Below are 25,168 nucleotides of genomic sequence, written 5' to 3'. Positions count from 1 at the left end.
TTGGAGAAGAATTATTTTGCAAAGACCAGAAACAACACATGAATCCCTAGAAGCTTTGCTTTCAGCAGTGTCTGCTAGAATGGAAATCTCAAGTCTGAAGATTAAAATGCCTGATTTGCCATTCATATCTCCATTGCATGACAAGGTTTTCCAAACACAGGTGCAGCAAGGGAGTTCTATTTACTTAGCAGATTTTTGCCTCAGGGAAATTTGATTTCATATGCACTAATTGAATTTCGGTGGAAGAAATTTACTGTTTTGCTCCACTTACACAGCATAATCCAAATGGTAAGACAGAAAGAAAGATACCCAGAAAATTTATTTCTCCTTGTCTCTATTCTTTTTTACAGAAAAGAAAAAAAACCAAACTACTATACATATAGTGGAAATAAAGGAAGTATTGTCTACACTAAACCACTATTTACTTCTATTAAAATTACTAAATTTTTCCATGTTTAAGAATAGTGACCCTAAAAACTGAGGTGTCTGAGCTGATCATTTTGAAGACCACACTTGTAGTGATTGGAGTACTGACATACTAAGCAGTGATAAGTACAAACAGTAAATTCACTCAAGAAGTGCATCCTCTGATGTTTAAGATACTTCTAATATTTTTGGTATGTTGTACATTAGGAAATTTAATATTTTCATGATTTCTCTATAGATAATTTCTCTTGTTTACAAAGTGCTGGTGAGCTTTGTGAGGCCATGGATTCATACAGAATGCTTCAAGCACACAAATCTGCAGACAAAGCTGCTCCTATTTCTTTTTCTTATAAAAATAAAGGCTCAAGCAAACTTAGTGATCACACATTTACAAAGAACATGTTATGGCTAGAAAAATGATATCAGCTAAAGGGAACAATAAATGTTGTATATCAGCCACTATTTCACAGAATGAAATAGGTATGGGCCAAGTTCTGAGAACTGCAAGAAAGAAAGAGAGTAGCATTGTTTCCTACTAGTCAATAAATCTGATTACACTGGAGAACAAAATATCTTACAAAAGGAAATACCATACAAAAGGAAATATCTAATCATTTTTTGTAACTGAGTACTAGGAATTCCTGAATAATTTTGAATAAAAAACTTTGCATGACTTGATAAAGTTTTCTACACATTTTCAGCCCAGCTGAATCAGTCTTTACCTGTAGGTTACCTACAAAGCACAATTTTCAGGAATAAAGACCCTTGGCCATGCACCTGTTCTTATTAGGGAAAATTAAAGCACGTAACAACCGAGTTAGATCTGCAGGAGGAGACCTGGAGAATTAATGTTTAACCTTCCCTTAGTCACAAAGGGACACATTTTACCACCCTTGGGACAATCCTTAGTGACCTGCGTTGATTTGATAATTTAGTACCAGTTTCATTCCATGAAAAGGGGAAATAGCACAATTCACATGCTTGATGCATTCTGCTCTAGAGGTCAGTATTTTCAAATTCTAGACCAGCAGAATAGTCAGATTTAGGCTCTTAAGCTTGGGGCTTTTTGTTCACCCCACTGGCATAATTAATAACATTAAAGACTGTGAGATTACACAGTCACTTAATGATTTTTTTCTCTGCTGCCTAACTGTTCTCAGGTTACTTTCACATCTTTTTAAAGATTGTGTCACTGCTTAGAATAATGTAATTAGTATTTTTCAGGCTTTGCTACAATCAGCACTTTCCTTTAACACCTGTGTTCCTTCTGTCATTAGTGTTTGATCTTGCCTTGTGTGAAAACTCTTTAAAATATTTTGAGTATCTCTCTAATAAGAGGTCAAAAGTTTACTTGTATTATAAATTATTCAGAAGTATTCTACCTACTTAAGTGAGATTACAGTAAAAGTTCAGTTCATTTGATGAAAGAGAATTTGGAATTTATATTCCTGGGTTTAAAATCAACTATAAATGTGAGCTCCTTACCATCATGTTTGATACTATAGTAAAAAAAGAAAGGTATTTTTCAGTAACTGCTTTAAACTCTGCTGCTTTTTACGCTGCATTATGGACTTCAGAAGTACTATTTGGTTGTCACAGCAGATATTTTAATCATGGTTTTTAAATTGAATGAAATCGCCACAACACTTAAGACCCCTCAGTATGTGCCATATGTTCGTTTTACTGCTTGCAGTACTTAGAAGTGAGGTTTACAGTGGGAAAGACTCACTTGGGCTTCAGAATCAGAATCCTTTCATAACCATGTTTATGTCTGACCACAATCACAACATGTGTCACCTAAGAATATTATCAGAGCACCAAGGAAGTGGCAATGACATCCTTGGATATATGAGAGGATGGAGGTATATTCCAGCTTTTCCTCATTTCTTGCTTCATAATTTAAAGATTCTTTATGAATTTCCATTTGAAGTAGTTTTTAAAAAGCCTGGGATGCATTTTACAATTTCTAAAGTTGAGAGAGAGTTTGTGTTGATCTGCATATCCCTTTCACAAATCAGGATTAAAATTGTATATGATTTATGCTAAAAAAAAAAACCTTTTAGCCCTAAAGCCAAAATAGCAAACATGTACTTAAGACCAGTGTTACACCTAATAGAAGATCAATGCAAGAGGAGGACATTCTAAAAATATAAGTAACCCAAATATTCAGCTCTTTGAAGACACTGAAAGTGGGAGATGATGTTATAATTCTGATCCAAATTTCATTATCTAATTATTTGATTATTTAAAGTGAAGTATTTTTAAATGGTAGAGAATTAAATCCTGTGGAAGGATTTTTATATTTCATATTTTTCTCTGTATTATATATGTTGGCACATATATAAATTTCTCATAAGAATCATGGAGGTTTGGGGGAAAGAATATAGCTTACAGCAGAATTTTTTGGATGTATTACTAAAACCAGACTATCACTGCATAATGAAAATGTAGGGCCTTTTACTCTGATGAAAAAAACTGTATAGGGCCATCCATGGAGTACAGATTTAGTGACAGTAGCACCTTGGCTGGATGGAACTACAGGAAATGCTGAAGCACAACCATCTGTATGGCAACATAGGCATGGTCCTGAAGGTGAAAATTTGCAGGCAATTGCTGAATAATTAAATAAAAGAATGTATTTAATCTGAAATATTTATAGCGGCTCCTTTGTCTGAAGGTATTTTATGAACAATTTTAGTTGCTAGGAAAGTACTTAATGGTCTACAGGCCAGAAGAGGAAGAAGTGGATGAAAGTGAAAATTCTATAATTTGGCTGGCATGAGCACCCCGTAGCAACAAGTGCTTTTCCTCCCTGCCTCCCATTCACTCAGTGTAAGGACCAGGGAAACACTTTCATTCATAAACATTATCTGCCACTGCTTCATGAAGTGCAGATTGAATTAATGATTTCAAATCAAAAAAGCCGTGATGATTGGTCCATGAGATGCCATGTGCTGATCAGAACAAAAATAAGGCATTTAAAGACAGTAATACCAACATCAAACACCAAATCCAAGGGGTCTAGGTCTTTATGAGCAAGATAGTTTTATCGTCTTGTTTTTTGTTGGTTTGGGTTTTTTGTTGTTTTTTTTCTTTGAGAAAACTTTTTGAGAAACTTAATAGGCCTACAGCAAGCCTTCCCACATACAAAAATATTACCAGGGTGCTTTCCTGTCACTCCTTTGCTTCCCAGCATATAAAGTTTAAAGTTCAATAACTCCCTTCAGTGGCAAAACTCAGGGAAAATAAGTCACCTTTGAAAAGCCCTACAGGGGAGGATAAAAAAGAAAGAAATAAAACAGCTCTGTGTTTTCAAACTAATAATGTGGGAGTTACAGTGAACACTACGACTTTCCCAGGAATCCCTAAGGAACTGGCATGTATTATTTTAGGACTAAATTCAGTCCATATTGCTGTCATAGGATTGCTTTTGAAATGTTGGGTAACACTCATGGATTGGATGATATTCTTACTAAACTCAGAAGTATACAACAGTATTTCCTTCCCTGGGAGGTAAACGTTGCTGATATATATATATTTATAACAAAGTAAGTGCCAGAGAGGTTAAGTAGTCATTCCCAGATTAAAAAAATAACAGTTTAGGTTCAAAGAAGGCAATAAATAAGATTACTCCACCAGCTCCTGTTTTCTGTCTACTAATTCTATTTTCCCCTTAAAAATATGATACTCTTGCACCCCATCTATGTGAGTGGTGTCTAGAAAAGACTTTTTGAGGACTATGTTTTACAAGTAGTTCTCTGCCTGTGGGAGAATTCATATCTAAAAGAATATAGAAAGGAAGGGCTCACCAATCTCAGGGAGTTCTGCTGGCTTTGTGCCCTAGAACATTCTTCAGATATTGCAAAGCCACATGTGTGAGCACGCACTCAGACTCATCTTGTCGCTAGAAACACTTGAAATGTGAGTGAAATTTGAAATTAGTAGATGCTTCTGCTTGGCTCCCATGTTCTATTCTCTCTTTCTCTGAGCTCTGTCTCCACTGACCCCACGCAGCTCTCAGGTCAGTGCTTCACTGCACCTGTGAAGGAGAGGCAACTGTAGAAACACAGATAAGTGACCTTAGGCAGGCTTTTGGCAGACCCAGCTGGAATCTTGCTAACATATCTCAAAATAAAATTTGTTTTCTTTAGTCTCCTGTATTCTTCATTATACAACCTTGAATTCAATAGACATTTTGTTTGTGGCTGTTGGAGTAGGAAGAAAAGTGGGGGCAGATTTTTGCAAAAAAGTGATGGATCTGTCCTCAAACTGGTTTATAACAAAGATAAGCTTTGTTGCATTGCTTAAAAATAAAATCTCCCTCCCTCTAGATAATTTTGCTACTAAGACTGATACTGAAGTTTAAGTAGAAAAAATTACTTTAAAAAACATGTTTTATAAAATATTAAAATATTTGAAAGTATAAAGTAATGTGTTTCCTCATTATGGTTGAATTTCATGCAACTTTCACTGAAATACAGGGAGGAATCTACTAACCTCTAGGTTAAACATTTCTGTGCTCTCTGCTCCATGTAAAAGGATGCTCCTGACTTTCAGAACCTCAAGAAAACTTTTCAACCTGAGGGACACTGACAGAGTTCTAAAAAAACCCAAACCAACAACACTAAGAGTTTACTATTGTGATTTCAATGGAAGATTACCTAAGGATCAGGAGGTGAAGGAGAAAGAGAAAATACTAGCCCTCAGTGAGGCAGAATTAAAAGTAAAAAGGCATAACCAGGCAAACTTAAGGGTAAAGCATAGCTGGTTTTCAGTGACCTCTTCATATCAAAAACTTTTATAAAAAATGGAAACATTGTGAGACAATCAATAACAAAGGCATTGGAAGTTAGTAGTGATTAGGTAATCCCAAGTACTCCCTTTGTACACCAGCAGGTAGGGTGGCTCATCTGGAGCTTGTTTTGCTCACATAAATCAGCTGTGTTTGATTCAGGCCGTAGCCTAAATGAGACAAATGAGACTCGTGGGCCCATCCAGAAAGAACAATTCTAAAAAGGTGTGCTACCAAGGCCAGAGCAAAGACCTCCATCTAGTAAGAGTCCAAATATAGGAGAGCATAATTAAAGAACAGGTTAGACAAACACTTTGAGTATTGAATAACTGTTCTTTGGAAGGCTGCAAAAACAAAAGTGCGTGTTTTAAAGGTAAGAACACAGATGCCTAAGGATTTCAGGACCAATCAGTCATGGAGAAAGTACAGAGCAGTAGATGGAGAGGAGAGAATAACAAAAAGAAAAAGAAATTCAAACTAGACGTCATAGTATCTAAAGGCACCAGCAGTCTTCTCAGGAAATATTTTTCCTTGCTGCAAATTTATGCAACAGGTCAAATATATATGTTTGCCTTGTTTTCTTTGATGGCAGATTGCATAGATCAGATATCAAAGTATGTTAAGCCTATGCAACAACTGCAATTTTAAAACCACTAGAAGAGGTCCAAAAGAAAAGAGCTGGAAATGGAGTAACTCCCTAATGATAAATTTCAGGATTTGAATGCTATCAAAGCAGAAACTATATTCTTTTTTATTCAGCTAGTAAAGGTCAAACATCTGAAAACATGACTGAGATGCATATGAAACAGCAAAGTGAAACAGAGTAGTAGAGCTTCCCATAGGAAAAGTGGGAACCAAATAAGTTAACATTGGCGATTGAAGAAGTGAGAGCCCTGCATAAAAATGGTTTATGTGTACATTTAAGCACCTCTCATTTCCTTCTGTTACTAAAGAAAATTCAAAAGGCCTACAACAGGCTGAAGTTTAAATATTGCAGTGTGAAAACAGTCAGCAAGCTCCTTACCCATAGATAAAATGCAGGAGAAAAAAAAAAGACAGTTTTCAGGCAATAAAAATACAAAAGTATGGTGAGACTAAAGACCAGAGATGCTGTCGAATAAGCCATCAGCTTTCATCTCTGTTTAATGCCCTCTGGCACATGGACACTTTGGAGAAAACTGCAGACTTAAAAATTAATGAGCTTAAGATGCCATGGCTGAAGCAGGATTAGTTTGATCCCAACTTGTAATAAATAATGAACAAGTGGAGACTGTAAAATAATTAAATAAGTATACAGAGCCTAGAATGAAGTAGTGACTTTATACTGTAGAGTGGAACCAGACTGTTTTAGAAAATAGGAAGGTTCTTATCATAAAAGTCACAAGACACACTGAAACAGAGGTAAGAGATGCTGGTTTTATTTTGTTAGGCATATTACACTTTTTTAGTATTGTAACTAAAAGCATTAAAAATCTGCTCAGGTAATACACCCCAAAAAAGTGAATAATAATGTGGTAACACTGATAAATTACATAGAGAGCAAGTACATTTATCAATAACTAAAGTGAACTTTTAACAAGTTAACAGAAGTGGGAAATTGGATACTCAGTTTACCTGTGATATTTGTTCCTATTTTAAAATACAGAAAATACTTTAAAAGAAAATGCATTTAAATGCTGAAAGGATTTTGAAAAATCAGTATCAGAAAATTTTGATAGACATACCCTAGGATGGTGGCATTCTGAGGGGAAAAACATCATTAACAAAAATCGAATATACTCTAAAAACAATGAAAAATAAATACATTTGCAGATATTTAATGCTGGCAAATTCTAGAAAGTTATTGGCGTGCTATTAATTGTGAAGTGGATTTGTAAGAATACTATTCAAAACTTTAGCTACATATATAAACAATTTTGATACATTTAAAAGTAATATATGAAGTGTTTCAACTGCTTCACATGCTTAAAGTTTATTGGTTGGTTTTTGGGTTTTTTTTGGCACAGTATATCAGGGATATAAAATTAAAGATGGCTTGAATACTTATGACAATATTAACAGCCAAGAAAGGAAAACCTTATGAAATGTTAGACTTTGATTTTGTAAATTCAGAAAATGTGTTCAGATTTACAGATCTTTTTTCTTGATTTCAGAAGATTTCCTTCTACCAATCATGCTAATGAAATTGCCCCTTAAAACCGCATCATTATTTATTTACTTATTTTAAAGAAAAATTCTTATACTACACTGAAAACCAAATTGTAATCTCCCATAATAATGAAAGATTATTCCTTCTGTTACCATGACATGAGGTTTTGGTTATGCTTTGGAATTAGACTTTCCAAAAAATTTCCAAGTTCAGAAATTTTTTTGGCTTTTTTTAGTGGGGAAAACAGATAGTTCTATGTACAAATGAAATATATTCACTGCTGAAGAAATGCTATTTGACATTGCTCTGAAAGCATTAATTACTTTAGTTAATTTCAATAACTCGATTAACTGATTTTCCTTCCTCTTGCAAACAATCATGACACAACTTTCAGTCACAAATAGCCTGAAATAAAGGGAGGAACATTCTTTACTTATTTCACATCTTTTCCTCTCCCTCAGAGTTAATGCTCTGCTTTTGGCTCAGGGCTAATTCTAATAAAAAACCAAGAACTTGGGAAACACACAGATGGCCCCATACTATAAATTATGTGGTTGTCTTACGTGGGCGGTATGTAAAACATTGCTTCTTCACTCCCTTATAGCAAGCCTGAAATCAGAAGGCACGTGGTGCGTGATAAGGCTTTGTACATTTTCCATTTTCAACATGTGTAAAAACTTTGTGACCTTCAAAAATAAGTCTTGTCAATTAGGAAAACCTTTCTGTAACATAATCCCTCAACACCTAAAATGCTTTTCATTAATGATGGCTTTATTCTCTCCAGAGGAAAGCTACACACAGGAAGAATACAAGAAAAGGAGAAAATCCAACAAGAAAAAGAAGCATTCAAATATGACTGAAGTGGTTTAGAATACTACCCAAGTCCACTGTTAGAAACACTTGGGAAAGAGGTATCTCTGGAAGCTGGTCACCTGAAGACAGTGAGAAAACGGATGTGAGAAAGGAAGGACCTGCTCATCCATCAGATGGAATCCAGACGTGACAATTAGGGTTAATGAACCACGACCCATGAAGCTGCTTCAGCACCTTTTTACAGCCCCACTTCATGGCCTTCATAAAAGTACCAGGGCTTATTTTACAGAGCACATCTGCTCTAAATTCCCAAAGGAGAAACTTGCATTCAGAAGTTATTTTTTGTTTCTTCGCCACTTTTCAGTCATTTATAAAGAATATTTAACAGCAATGTATTTACTTTTCTACCTATTCAGTCACCAGAATATCAGAATTAGAAGATTTTTTTTTTACAATAAAACAATATTATTATAATAGTTATTTAGTTTGCATTAGCATTAATAAGCTGCTGAGACTGACTGAAAAGTACCAGGGAAATGTGGGGTTTTTTTTATTTCTCAATACCACGGCATCTATATCCAAGTATTGCCTTTGATTTTAAATATTTGAAATAGTATGCTTAACAAAAATCAGGTTGATTTACTGCTTTTGCGGTACCTCAGTCAGCCTTGGTACTGAAGTCCTCAGTTTCCTTACAGAGCAGATATAACTAATGAAGCAATACCTCTTCCTCCCTGAAGCCCAGAAGATCTGCTGAACTTCTAAGGCTGAGGATGGAACTGATCCTTCTTGCCTTATGGACAAAGCATTTCTGCATTTTTTGATCCTATTCATTCCCTTAGGTCTCAACGAGTGCTACACCCACACTGCTTCTTCTATCCACATGCAAAATGAAGCAAAGGGAAGAACAAAGTAGCTCATAGACTAATTGTTTAAAAACTCCTTTTTGCATACTAAGAGATGACTGGAAGAGCTCTGGGCTGGACTACAAGGTGTAATATGTAGAGGAAAGAAGTAATTCTTTTCCTCACCACAGTGACATGAATAAAAATATCACAAACCCGACCCTGTTGTATCACAAAGCTTCAGATGGCAATAGCTGAGCAGCCTAATTATGATGCACTGCTTTCAGATTGTCATGTTCTTCAGGAAAGTAAAGAGAATACCTTCTTCTGATATTAATCACTAATTTTAATCCATGACCAAGTAAATGCTGGATCCATTTGCTGGAAGAATACATGTATTTTGTTAAGACATTATTGGTCAGGCAAAGTCTGATGTGTATACAGTGCTAGCACAAAAATGATTTTCCCAAAACAAACCAATTCACTATCAAAACTGATATCTACGCTACAATTGCTTTTTGGTAACAGTAGACAACCCCAGAAATCCTTGTCCAGCACAGCCCTAGTCAAACCCTCCCATAGTAAAATACATTATTCCCCTGTTTTTATGTCAAGCAAAGACATCTCAGCAGCTGGTGCCTCTTTAAATCTGAACTGGAAGAAAACCACCATTCAGAAGTAAGACTCCACTTTGCACTTGCACATGGTGCAAGTCTGTGGTATTTGCAGGACCTCACTGGGAGTGATTGCCTTTCAAGGGAAGTAGCTCATAGAATTATTGTATCATAATACTTTTTTCATAGCCTAAATAGCAGCTGAAATGATATACTGCTTTATTATAGCCAAGTTTTCTCAATTAAAAAAAAAAGAAACAAAAAACAAAGTGCTTCACACTGTGGTAAATGTCTAGGAAACAAAAATCCCTGAAACTGTCTCTACTAGCATGCACAATATTGTTAAGACAAGTTCAGGTTTGTCTTCATTATTTCATCTGCTTGGTTTTCGATTTAACTTTCCTGGAGCTCATTAAAAGTTACTGGTATTGAAAACATGGTTGAACTAGTGAAAAAATAAAATATGAAGTTTAAAAAGTAGCAAAATTTTTAAATTATTGAAATAGTGTTTGCTGCAAATACCATCTGTCTTGTGTAAACACCGAATCATTTTTGCAAATATGTAATCAGAGAACATAAACAACATACTGAATAAACCACCCACAGACCAGGCAAATTATGTTTTAAAGGCCTACTCTTTTAATAATTTCCTCCAACCCAAAACTACTTCAGTAACTCTGGACATAAAGCATAACAAAAGAAATACTAGGTTTTATCTTCATTAAGATGTCATATAAACATACTTAATGGGATATCTCTATGTAAACAAAACTTTCTAAGAGGAAGCGCTCTAATTGGCATTTGTCATGAGTTGATTACAAGTCATTCTAGGCTGTATGAACCTAACACATACATATTCTAATTCTTTTTATTTAAGAAGTACAGTAAACTGTATTTATTTGTAAACCTAGTTTCTTTGGGGTTTAATTAATTTTTTAAACTACTGTTTTGATGACATTTAGTCTACAAATTAGGTATTTTGATTAAAAAGAAACCACTGTTTCTCATCCAATGTTCTCATTCAAAACAACTCATGTTTGTAGGGAAATACATCAGGAAAAAAAACTTCAGTGTTGACACGAAGATAAGAGGGCACTTAACTCAGAATCATGGCTTGGAAGCATGAATGTCCAGTCCTTCTTGGGAATTACAGTCCAAGCTTTTGCATACATTCTGGGAAAAACTAAAGAGAACTTTCTTTTTACTAATAAAAGCTGTAGAGGACCAACTACCTGGTACAATAAATGCATTAGAAAATGTCATGTGTACTAATAAAATTATAGTATTAATTTTTTTTAAAATCTCAATCCACATTTTCAGTGGCCTGTGTTCCTATTTTACATGCTAAGTGAGTCATGGCTTTAAGAACATGTAAAATTCCCCTTTGAAAGGGGACAGTATAATGGGACATGGATACAATGAAAAGAGTTTTAAGTGTGAAAAAAATACTGTGCCCTTCTTATTACTAAACTGCTATTGCAAACAGAAGCCCCCATTAGGTGGATATGATTTTCAGCTTCATCTTGGAGACTCTCTTAAGACAAAAATTAGGATAAAATACTACGAAGAAATTTCTCTCCACATGAGGAGATCCTCTGAACAGATGATCATACACTTAGTCAAAAGTCTGATTGCAAACCCATTTGAGATGACCTGTACAGAAACTACTTTGAAATAAGAATGTCCACACAGGAGTTGTATCACTTGAAAAACTTTTCGTAGTAAATCAACTTAGCCTTCTTATACAGGCAAAGATGAGTCTTTCACAGACACATTGGCTAATCCCAAATATGGAGACAAAATAACTTCTTACATTATTGTCCAGCCACAACAAACCTAATTTTAATGATTTCTGGGTATAAACATTGGAACATTGAATGTACCATAGAATCCTCACCTAATTACTTGTCTAACATAAGAAACAGGAAGCAGCTATGCATACAGAGTAAAGAGGCAGATGTTTTACTAGGAGCAGACAGTTGCACGTTGCCAGATTAAAATTCTGTGCTGCCTTCTGTTACTATGATCAGTTTGAAGATACTGTTCTAAATATGCTTCTGTGAGAGGCATTTTGTTCTGTAAGAGGACAAAATACATAATCTAACACACTGAAGCTGTAAACTTCCCTGCAGGCAATTTCTGCTCTTCCCAAGAGCAGAAATCCTTCTCCTGCCATGTTAAAACCAATACTTCTGTGACACATGGCAAAGTTTTCCAGCTGTAATGGACCCAAGTCAAGATGCTGCCTTAAGGTAAGTCTTTCATATAATGTGAATCTAATTTTGTTGAAGTCAGAAAATTTTTACAGCTGAACCCAGTCAGGGAACAACTTGGACTTACTAGCCCATTCCTTCTCATGGCCCTGCTTAGGGAAGAGGACCTGTAATTTTGGAATTGACTTGTTCAGCTTAATGGCCACATCCTCAGGGCTGAATTAATTTAATATTTTATCAAAAATTCCCATAAGTGACTTCCCCATAGGGCAAGCAATCCTTTCCAAGAGACACCATAGAGGTGAAGTAATTATTTTCTTGTTCTGAAATATAGTGGTTACTGCTCGTTAGTGTACTATTTCTGCACAGACAGAGAAGTCTAGTTCCTTCTGACTGTTGTCCTCCTTATTGAATTTTAGTAGGTTTTTAACAGTAAGAAGCAGAAAAGAAAGAGTACCATTAGTTTAGAAAGTTAATTTTAGAAAGCAATGGAAAATACCTCACCAAAAGTGTGGATCTAAGCCATGAGCTTAGAGGTAATAAAAATGAGGTAACGAGGTAATAAAAAAACACTAAGAAAGAAAAAGAAAAAGAAAAAAGTTGTGTGAACAACCATTTTACATGAAATTACATAAAAAATTGATCATACCAGATTATCACTGCAGCAGTATAGAACTTATAGGACTAAAACCAATGGTCTTGGTTTAATTTAAAATTTAAAGGTAATACCTTTTGCACCAGAAAATTCTTAGTCAGCCATCTCCACTCATTTCCATGACAGACTACTGTTGACTGTCTTCTATATCACTGGAAGTGGCTCAGAGGCCTGGCCCCCAAGTACTAAAATACCCATATAATTTGAATTGATATTTGAGCAAGTCTCACAATCATCTTCCTATTTTCTGAACAATTGGCAAACAAGGAAAACAAACAGGAAGATCCTGTTTGGAAACCCCTTACTTTGAAGAACTGACAAAAGTTACTTCACTACAGCCCTTGCAAGGACATTTTCCATGACTGGCAGAACCAAGCAGCACACAGTATTCCTAGAGGATCCCTTTGATCCCAGGAGTATCATTTACCTGTGTTACGGGTCATTTAATTATTTGTCTTCTCAGCCAACATCCTTTGATGTAACAAATTCAGGATGCCACTGCTCTGGTATATGGCAAAGTAATTAATTCCAGCAATAATGTCTTCAAAGATGATGTTGTAATTGAACACAGAAGGAGAAGCCACAGAAGAAGAAAGCAGATAGACATAAACAGTATATCTAATTCAGCTAAGAACCAAACTTTATATGTTGGTCTGAGTGAGTTATTTGGAAGATTCAGCTACACACTGTAGTCTTTTTCTCCATTTTATACATTACATGTAAATCTTGTATTTATTAAAAGGCAATTGACAGATGTAAATTCATGGGACTATATGGTTACATATTCTAAAAAAAGGTCATGTAAAAGTGCTAAAAATAGCATTCACTTATTTTTTTGAATTAAGGAATTCAAGATGTATTCTCATTGCTTTCCTAGTAACACTCGAAGTACAGTGATATTGAAGCCATGCAATATATGCACGTGTGCATGTATGTACGTATGGGTCAAACTTTAGCTCAAACTTTAGCTCAAACTTTACAGCCTGTACAATTTTTTGAGGCTGTTCAAGATAGACCAATCAGAAAATCAGCATTGTATTAAAAGCATATGTATATATATCCTGTCTTGGATTTTCTTATCTCATTCTATAATGTACTTGGGCTCCTTGTTATTCTCTAATTTTCTTTGAGGCTCACTCATGAGCTGCCATGGACTGTAAGCAAGTATGCCCACCTTATCTTTAAATCCCAACAGCATGGCTGACTGCAAAAAGACCGAGTGCTAACTCAGAAGGCTGAAGTTATATCTGCGTAAGCAAGTAGTGCAGCACCACAGGAGAAGACTTGTAGAGCAAACCTGTTAGTACCAAGAATTCAACATCCAAACTCTGTGTGTTTCAGGCGTGTTTACTCAGACTAGTTGATAATCAGCTTCTCTGGATTAAACACCCTTTAACAGTTGGACTGCATCTATTGTACTCATCAACTCACAATTACGTCAAAAAGAATCCAGTTAGCAATTTCTGATACCGCTTCATGACACTAAGTGAAATACATTAATTCAGAATGACTGGGATATCCACTTTAAAAGTACACTCCTGGTATAAATCCCAAATTGAGCAAGTGCCTGGACAGGGTATGATTTTGTGAATGCAAGTGCTGTGGCACAAAAACTTGAAGTTTCATATTCTTACTTGCTTTGTTAGAATTCAGGCAAAGTACTCAGCCCTAAAATATGACATTTTACTCTGCTTCATATGTTCTGACTCTAAAGCTTTGAATTCAAATTAGACCTGGAAGCAGTCATGCTGGAAGCTTAAAACTCTATTTGCATATTCCATTTGGGCTACTACTGAGGATTTAGACTTTAAGATTGCTCTTTGATGTATATTTTTTATTTTTTTAAACCTACCCATAACCTTCTTCATAAAAGTTTTCTACAAAGACATAATATATCAGATTCCAAGGTATGATCTCTTCAACTGAGTGAAACAGATGTAAAATGTGACATTTCTTCTGGGTGGCAGGGTTTGTTGATAAGAAATTTCCTTTATTACTACCCATGTTTGCTCATATCAATAATGGGATGATGACTGTAGTAAAGGTCATATTGGTTCAATATAGCATAAAAAAGTGTAGAATATTTTGTACTGTACATCAGAGAAACAGTCTTATGAATTTAATAATTTTATCTTTGATTTGTTAGATGTAACATTTAACTATCTGTTCTGTGGAAACTGCATAAAATGTTAGCAATTTACACCTGGATGCAAGCCCAAAGTAGTAACTGGAATTATAATTAATAAAAACATAGCTCTTCAAATGTTAGCTGCATGTCCCTGTGTCTTTCTTTTCTCAAGCAAAAGATTTGGAGTGAAGTATTGCTTCAGAACTATATTATGCTTCAGAAGAGCTGCACAGACCTTAGTGAGAGAGGAGCGAAGACCTTCTTACAGAGATGGACGATTTTAATCTTTTCTGCTTTCTCCAAATACCCTTGGGAAGGAGGAAAGTAATGGATAAGTAGCACACAGTTCTCACGTGGCCTCTGACAGCCCTTCATATCAGCACCTGTCAAAGCTTCATCTGCAGGTTGATTTAACATGTGGTCACTCAGAAAGGATGCTTTCCTAGCAAACCCCCTTATCTACCTGCTCTGGTTGTGATAGATGGAGGAGGTCATGGCCTTGGGAGGAGTTATTTGCAGATCTTCCCTCTCTCTTTTTCATTGAGTTTTTTATTTGAAAGGGAATCTGAGCTGTGCTATTTACAGCCCTGCTGAGGAAGATTAGCAGGCCTGAGGGACAATGATACAGATATAAATTCTGTGATGTTGTCGCCCCGGGCCCACAGAGATGAAAGTGCAGCGCTAATGGCACAGCACAGCATGTTGGGGTCTGCTTGCAAGGGGCACGAAGGTAACAAAAACATATTTACAAAGGTATCAAGGCTCATGATATGAGTAGGCGCTTTTGGGCACCCTGCAATTCGTCTCTGCTTCCTTCCTCCTCTTCTTCCTCTTCCTTTCCACTCTTTGTTCCTCCTCCTCTTCCAACCATCAAGGATGTATCTTATTTATCATTTACTAAAATTTTCACTATTCACTATTCCCAGGCCTGATTTGAAAGACTGCAGTGGTTTTTTGCTTTGCCTTATATTTAATATAAAATATTTACTTTGCCAAAATGACACTTTGTATAATTTTATCAGCCCTTAATTACTACTCCAGACTTGCAAATGTATTTTTTTAGAACCCTTGCAAATGTATTTTTTAGAACTCTTAAGTAAAAAGCATGGTTTTCTTGCCATTCTTTGAATTATTGTATGCAAGATTTATAGTTTGGAGTATCAGATTTTCTGCTTAAACATGGTATTTGAAACAAAGCTTTCTTTTCAGCAAATACTTATGTTTTTTTTCTACACTACACATTTACCATCCCAGAATATCTAGCTCCTTTTAAAACTGCCCATTACCACCTGTTTAAGAGCAGCTCTATTGACATTGTAATGTGCTGAACCACTTATGCATGCAGATGCAGAAATTCCTTTTCAGACCTGAAGTCTTCAGTCAGATACATTTGCAGTTGTAGATGTCAAAGCTACCCATCTCAATCCCACTCACAGGCTCTGTGACCACCTACTAATCTCTAACTTTCTACGAGAAAATATTTCCCTCTTTTAACAGCATCCTTTTTTTTCTACTCCCCCCCCCCCCAGAAAAGCATTCAGATCCCTGAGTTAACACTAGTTGCATAGCTTAAATGAGAGTAAAGGGTGACACAACTTAATCATTTTAAGATACAAACTGGTAGTGAAAGCAAATTAATTCATGTATTTTTTGAATTAAAAAAAATCCTAAGTTTAAGAGCTGTTACAAATACTGTATTTATTAAGATGTTTCCAATTGTAATAAATTGCATCTGATTAATTTATGTTTTAGAAGAAAATTAGTAGACATTTAAGTAACTAGCTTTCAGTCAGAATTTATTTGATTTAAACTAATTTTTGTGTTTGAGCACTTCTGGTTGTAAATTTGAAAGCAAAAAGTCAAAGATTACTTGAGTTCAAAACAAAAACTCCAAAGTTGGCTCTTCCCGAACATTCTTTAAGCTCCCCTCCTCCTTGATAGATCCAACACTGCTTATCTTTGAATGATAACACTTGAACTTAAAAAATGAACACCAAATGAAGATCCAACCTCTGCCCAGCCACATGCCCAAAACTGACACAAAGCTACAGATTTGGGTTTACTTCTCCTTTTAAGACCTGAAGCTGAATTACTGGAGATGACATAAGTTGCTATCACTGTAGTTTCTGTGGCCTTGGCACATTGGAACCAGTTACAGAAAACGGTAAGAAAACAAGGGCATGACTAAAAGAATGGGGTCTGGAAGGAGGATGAAAGTTAGGGACATAAAATCAGGAGAACAGAGGAAGGGTAAGAGTAAAAGAAAAATATAGAAAGAATTATGGATAGAGAGACTAAGATAGGAAGAAAAATACCCAATTAAGAAAAAAATCAGAAAAGCAAGAAAGAAATAGATTTTGAACAGGTTTTACTCAATTGTATCCCTTTAATCAGTTACTCCTGATCTTGTACTACAAAAGGAGCCATTATATTGTTCTTTTAATTGTTTAGTAAAAGAACTACCTTTCTTTCAAATTTCATCACTTAGTCACTTAAATGACACTTGGATATTTAAGACTTTTTCTTTCCAACTTGGCTCGTAGTCTGTAACTTTAAGTTCTTAGAATTCTTTTTTAGTTAAAGGCCTCAGTGAAATATTTTGTACTACCATCCTTGGCTAAACAGTTGCCCTTCAATACATGTAAAAATTTTGGAGGAAAAATTTTGTGCCACTTTGGTGTGCTTTTCATAAGGGAGTTTCAGCCAGGCATAACATTTCCTTGCCAACACTGCCAGAAGGCACAACTGGCAAGTACAATAGCTTCTTTTTTGTTCACATGAACAAAACCAAACAAGTCCAAGAATACACACTCAGCAATACTAGAAAACATGGAGGAAGAAATTCTAGCAGAGGAAAAAAAAATCACTATAAAAAGAAAGAGAAATTGAGGCAGATACAATACACCTCCTGAAAAGCAATTTATGGACACATTCTGCATGCTCAGGAAAACCTGGTGTAGACATCAGCATCCACTGCTGTTCATTCATAGCACAGGAAGTTCAGTGCTTGAAGAAAGTAAAACATTCCTTCATTCTTTAGTAGTCACCAAATTCTCTATTTTTTTTATTATTATTTGTTTATATCCCCCTTATTTTGGCCAAAAAAAGTCTATGTGTGGTTTAGTTACCTCATTTCATCAGTTTTTTTGTCTTTTGCATTCAAAACATCTCTTCTTACACTTCTCTTCCTCTTCCCAAGTATCTTTTACTGATTTTGTAAGTAGGAAAGGACAAAAAAATGCAGGGGGAATATGAATGGCAATTCTCAACCAGTTTTCTTACATTATGTGCCTTTATCAATGATCCCGTTGTATGGAAAGTAGTTGTCCATGCCTCCTGCTGTGAGCAATTCATATTCGTGTGTGGTTTGCTTTTACAGTACTTGGCATTGTTCAGGTGGCTATCTAAAAAGCAGTACTATTTCAGGAAGGTAGCTTTTGGTGTTTTGGTGACAGGTGGTCCCACTAAAGCACTATTATTTATTTGCTTAGCTGGCTGTAGATAACAAACACACTGAACAGTCCCCTCTTTCCTCAGAAAGGAGTTAAGGCTCATGCAGTCTGTGATTCAATTTTCCCAACTTAAGCTCCTCTGTCATTGTTTCTCTTCACAGAACCCTATTCCCTTACTTGAAAGCATTGCTAACCAGGAGAATGACCACCTGAAAGGTGCACAGACCTTAAGAGGTCTTCCACAAGAACCTGCATCACCTATTTGACTTTGACAAGTTGATACAATGCCTCCTTAACTTTGCCACCGGAGGGAATTAGGACCGGCCAAAACCTTGCAAAGGAAGCCAGGTCAGTAAATGCAGACCCAGACTGAAAGTCCTCATACAAGACAGGTGTTAAGAAAATGCTTAAGCTGATCTCTCTTCAGCAACCAACCCTTGAATATATGCCAGAGATGCCTTACTGAGCAAGGACAGCTCACTGAAAGGAAGCTGAGAGGAACCACAGCCAGACATTTCTCATGGCAATGATAATATTGCACCTCTATAACTGAAAGCGTGGTGATTTCCAGAAGTCTTAGATTTTCAGTGGTTAGCTTTCTTGACTGAAATTGTTTTCCTACCTTTAGACTCTTTTTGAAGTGTCACTGACTTTCATCTACTCTTGTTCTTTTGTCTGAACTGGTTGTCTATGTTGAACATTAAAAAAACCCCTAAAACCCAACAACAAACACAATCAAATGAAAAAAAGTTTGGTAGGTTGCAAAATAGAGAATATGCAATTACATTTGAAAAAAAATTAATACAGTGACTGTTACCAAAAAGTGATGTTATATACACTGCCTGCAGGGACAAAAATATAGTTCAGTGTCTGAGTGATTCAACACTTACTGAGGTACTTCTGAAATGGTATGCATTTTACTTTTAGCCAAGTTCTACTTCTCTTTGCTACCAACAGGTTGTTTTAAACTTCTTCCATTTGTAAACATTCAGTTCAAAGAGTCATTGTTTTGTAAACCTGATGAGTTTTTAAGGGTTGCTTTAAAGATACCGAATTTTTGAATATGTTGAACTGCAACTTCTAGTTGAAACAGACCAAGATTTTCAGGGTAAAGACGTTGTCTCCGTGCATATTCACAAAGTATACATATGCATTACTTATGGGAATTCTTAACAATATTTTAAAGAGGAATCTAAGACACTCATGGTGCTCCAGAAACAGAAAAAAAAAAAAAAAACAAACAAAAAAAAACCAAACCAGGTTGTAGTGTTTTGCTTCAATGCCTTCAGTCACCTCAATTGTGAGAATGTAACTATTCATGATGAAGCAGTAACCAAAGAATGGGATGAAGTATAATTCTGCTCTTGATTCTCTAGCTTATTCTGGTATACTGGTGTGCATAGACTTGGAATTGTAGACTTCCACACCTTATGGTAACTTTATTTTCCCACTAGTAATACCCTTTCACAGCTCAGTTTTCTGTTTGTTTGGGTTTTTTTTATATGGCTGGGGACTTCTAAGTGACTGTCTGGGGCGAGTCCTTCTCAAAGGATCCTAATACAGTTTATCAACTGGCTTTGTCCCTTGTCTTAAAGTATTTCCAACATCTTTTCATTTGTTTGCATACCACAAGCTGAAAAAGTCCCTGTTTTCTGTGTTAAAGACCACAACTGCTGAACTGTAACTCCAGTTATGTCCAGTTATTCCTGAACAAATGATTGCGGATTATTCTGAAATAAATTTTACTTCTGCTCTGCCCTTCTAGCTGTGCATTTTAACTTTTTTCATCTCCTTAAAATATCTGGTCATTATACTCATGTATAAAGTTTTTCAGACTAACATTACAAATGTTTTTTTTTTTCTCATGTGTCACTATTTCTTTGACTTCTCAAGCATATATTAAATACATTCAAAACCACTTGGTGGTAGAAATTTAGTTTTTATATCCATTTGCATGACAACAATCTCCCACCCCAATTTTGTGTTTACCAACAGACTCATGTATCTCTATATTAATCTGTGTTCTCCAATACATACCAGTTGTGTGGAGTAGGAATAAAAGCATCCAGAACATTTCAGGCCTATCTCCAGTCAGATAAAATTTAGAGAAGACAGAACACAGAACTATTGTATTCTAGTCTGGGTAGCTAATATAATTTGTTCTCACATTTTTTTTAATCTGCCAGCCACCATCAAAAAAAATGCTTAGGCTGAAAATCCAAAGTTTAAAATATCCAGATATCCAGTCAGACACATATAGAAAAGTTCATGACACAGCCACAAATTCCTACCCTACCTGAAAAATATTTTCAGGGAAAGAATTTAACATATTGGCATGGATGACGACAATATTGACAGGCCTGCTTTATACTGCAGTTTCCCCTCTACTTTTTAATATCTCAAGTACTTAGAAACCACTTTGCAGGGGCTGTTCAGCAGATACTGCTAAAATTTACCGATGCCCACATTTTACTGTTATCTTACTGCTATCTGGAGCAGTTCAGAAAGAGCAAGCAAAAAAGGACAACGAAGGAGGCAGCAAAGAGTACCTTGTGAAAAATCTGTAACAGGAGAGACTTGAATTAGAGATAGTGAGGACAGATTAGGCAGAGGCCTTATCTATTCAAGAGAGAATGCACTCGTCTGGAGGCCAGGGAAGTTTGAACTCCCTTACCTCTTTCCCTGAGGGTACTTCCAACCCGGTGGCTGGAGATGTAAGGAGCCCCAGATGAGCTGCATGAAGGACCGACCCAGGCAGCTGCATCAATCCCTACAGCTGCCTCACTGTAATTTACTTATAAATCAACACTGCATCTAATTAGAGGGGTTAGGAGACGCATTTCCATATCCAGTAATAAAATACGAAACTGAAGAGGTATTAGGCTGCTAATATCAGAAATTTTGACCTTGATGGGAGCTCTTCTTCTGAATGAGGTTTTGTCACAGTATAAAAACCTCCTCAGCTGTCTTTGCCCCAGCTTGCATAACTGCTACACCAGAGCAAGTACGCCCCTGATGCTCACTGAATATTTTCAGGCTCTCTAATTTTTATACACACAAAGCTTTTTCATCAATCACTTATTTCCTACTTATCTGTCTTCCAGATTCAGGATAAATTTCTGATGAACGTAGGACTAGATGGACCAATGCTGTCAAGAGGTAGAGTTCTTACAGAATTTTTTGCGCCTTCCAAAAATGAGAGCTTTTCATTTTGTGTAGCCAAAGACCAACAACTTTGACAGAAAAAAATCAAAGCCTAATCTAATTCAAACCACATGGAATTGCATTAAAAAAATTAGTAGCTAATCAGCATTAAGATGTCATGAGAAAACATTAAATCATCTGTTATTGTTATAAAAAGAAGCAGTGACAATTTACAGCAGAATCTAAATGAATTAAATTGACACCATCCCTGCATATAAACAAGGATCACAGATGAACATATTCTCTAGCTGTGCATGAGCAATTCAAACCAATTGAAGCAGTACTGTAGCAAACTGATTTTTGAAAAGTAATAGAGAAACAGGAATCAAAGGTGTCTTTTTTCCAATGAGTCTTCACCTTTAATACATAATTAGAATTTGACTACTAATTAGCTTTGAAGTAGATTTTTTTCTCAATAGAAGACCTGTGTTTAATGCTTTTGTTTCTTTCTATTTACACAGGCCATCAAATATTCACTTATGCTTACTTTTTTGTAGGTAGCTCACCTCTAGCAGCTTTTTGATGATTTAGTAAAGAATCCTGGACAGATCTTTTACTGTGTTTTTCAGTGTGTAGGTGTTTAGAGGGAAATTTAACATATTAATGTTAAATATCTTTTAACAAAAAAAAAAAAAGAAGTATACATTTTGAATTGAAAACAGTTGCCTTTGATTAACTGGGACACTCTCCTCAATATGCTATGCTGGGATCTCCCACTTTTGTTAAAGATAATTCTGGACAAAAGAAAAAAAAGGCTGTAAAATAGTAAAACAAATGGAACCTGAGTTCTTTCAGTTTTCCAGAAATATATAGAGAGAAAAAAATACATTGTCATTTGGTCAAATTTTGTCTCCACAGAGAATGTTTGTTAAATTGATCTAAATTTAGCTGAATAAAATCAAAATTAAAATATTATAGCTAGTTTTGGGAAGAGGAGTTCCAAAATACTAGGGATCAAAGCTACCCTTTAAAAAAACCTAAAAAATTATCAAGAAAAGGAAACATTTCTAAAAAGTTCTTAAAATTTCAGAAGGGATATAATTGTCTCATATTTACTACACCCATAATCATCTATAACTATGATAACAGGTATGAACACAGACAAGGCCTTTCAAAGTTTGCTCTGTTGAAGATATTATGCTTTCCTGTATAAGTAACCCTGCCAACCTTTTCCTCCTCATTTCTTTTCTCTGAAACGCCACCTTTTTTTTTTTAATATGGGACAATACAGTTGTCATCTTGCACTGACTTTGAAAATGAAGATGTTTGCTGTACATGCAATCAGTCCATTAACTCTAAAGCTATGCTATTTTACCAAGGGGTGGCCAAGAGGTTAGAGGGAGAGAACACCACTCTCGCTCAGCTTTGACAAACCCACTGTGAAAGGGACACCCTTCATCTCATTTATAAGACACATGGTCCCATAAAGCCAAGATTTATAAGGCTGTATAAATTATGCGTACATGTCAATGAGACAAAAGCAGTCTCTGTCAGCATCGTGGTGTGCTTTTCATCACTACAGAAAAAAGAAAGGAACATGCAATTTTCAAAAGGTCTCCTTTCATCACCTGGAAACATCTACAGGATAAACTGAAAACAGAAGCAAACTTGTTATGCTATCTGAATATACCCACTGGGCTTATGGGTAGACAAGAAGAACACCAAGGAGAGTGGGGGGAAATCAAGAAAAGAATTGGAGCTTTGCTGTTTGTTTGAAATCTGTAACATGCTGGTTCCTAAATGCCAAGATAATGGGTGCATCACTATGCCATCTTACAGAAATAAGATACTTTGCAATTTTCAAGTGTAAAGTATAATATGTATTTATTGGTAAAATCACGATACCCCATATTCCTTCAGGTAAAAGGATGGTCTTAATGCAGTCAATGAGTATAAGGTCTATCTCACATTTGACTGATTTTCTATTTTTGCTGGCCTTTCCATGTGAAGGAGGGAGTTAAAAAGAAGTAAAGAGTATGAGCATTACCTGTTAAAACCCCTGACGAAATTATTATGAGGATTTAGCTTCATCTTTATCCTTCAAGTCGGCACTGTTCATGGTTGCTATTTATTATGGGATTATATCTAGGTACTGATCCTGGGACAAATTAGTTATGAATAAAGGTTACTGGGATTTTCATTGAAATTATGTTGTTGGAAAAAAATCACTTTTAAGTCAATGGAAATTTTCTTAAGTTTGGTTTAAAAAAAACAACAATATTAAAAAAAACCCCCAAAACATATTCTGGATCTTCATGACAAGGCAAAATCTCAGTTAGAATAAGATTTATGAAAAAAGGGACTCAAAGTGTACCCTACATTTAAGACAATTTTTTTTCCTGTCACCAAAAAAACAGCATCTCAAGAAAACCACCACCACCGGAAAAAAAAAACCCCAAACCAAAGTCAAAACCCAGCAAAAACTGAACCAAATTCTCCAAATCATTGCAGTTCAAGATGTGTATCTTTAGGTAAGTAGGTTTTGTATAACTAATAATACCATAGGCAGATCACTACAATAGATCTGATAGCATTAAACTCGGTTCTGACCTCTCTGAAGGCAAGGTCCCTCCTGAGTAATGGTTATATTTTCAGTAAGTGGGATCCTGAACAAACTGAAAATCAGGCCACTACTTTAACCAGCCTCAGTGAGTCAAGACTAATCTTTTCTGTCTTCACACAAATAAAATATCCAGTGCTGTGTACAAGTGCTAAACACAGGCTGGCTCTGCATGCTTCTGTCAGAGTTAATCGCTGTGTGAGATACTAGAAGTGGAAAAAACTTTGGGGAGCCACATGTGAAGAATGGTTGGTTGATAAGACTACCTTTCAGGGGCAGTAAAAGCAAAGAAAGGATTTCCTGTTTGATAACAGAAGAGATAATGAAACTCTGAATTAACTGATAGTATGACAGCAAAAATTCAAGAAATAACTTCTCCTTTTCTGTGTTTTAAGCAGTATTTTTGTTGTCTCTACAACAGAGAGGCATCTCATACAAATGTCCAAATAACTCACATTTTTATTTCTATTAGGTTTGCTCAATCTTAAGAATTGGTCACCAGCTTTCCACTGCAAACTGCAAAGACTGAGATATTCTCTGCTTACAATGAAATACTTTAGACAACGTTTTCTGATAGAATACCTAAGTATTTTATAGGAAAAATAAATGAAGATGCTTCTTTTTTATGCATTTGTACGTATGTCAGTTGGTAGCTACTGCAATACAGTCAATCCATCAATCCAAATGACACGAAAACAATGAGAGATGATGTGAAAGGAGCATAAACTAATCCCTCTGAAATACTGGGCTGAATAGCTGCCTTTCAATAAAGCCTGACATCATAAGAAATATGCCTATTAGCCTAAACTTCTACAGTTCTGCTTTCATCATGTCAGCTACAATGATAGCTTCTAGGCAAAGATAAAGCAAGATTATATTAAATGTGTTTATGCTTAAATGAGCTGCAATCAGATAGAAAATAACACTTTTCTTAAAGGAAATCTATTGTTGCTCACATGCACCAGTGAGATGCAACGGAGCATTCAGGAAAAGGATGTCTTTCAAGTTTTTCAGCGTGTTGTACTGAAAGTTTCACAACAAATATTTATTCCAGGATACCCTGACCCTGCAAAATATTCATTCCTGAACGTATTTCCAAGCATATGAGCACCCTTAGTGAAGCTGACAGATCTACTTATTGGGTTGTTGGCTTAAATATACACTTCCACATCAGCACACTGTGGATCAGAGCCTATCAGAGCTGCAAAGAATGCTTACTAGCTACAATATTAATTGAGACACACAGGAATTGTAACCTCTCAGCACCTCTCCATATGTTATGACCTCATTTAGGGCTTCTGATCAGTTGCCAAACAT

The sequence above is a fragment of the Motacilla alba genome, chromosome 4 (assembly GCF_015832195.1).
Source record: "Motacilla alba alba isolate MOTALB_02 chromosome 4, Motacilla_alba_V1.0_pri, whole genome shotgun sequence".
In the NCBI taxonomy this organism is placed as follows: Eukaryota; Metazoa; Chordata; class Aves; order Passeriformes; family Motacillidae; genus Motacilla; species Motacilla alba.
This window is presented reverse-complemented; position numbering follows the sequence as displayed.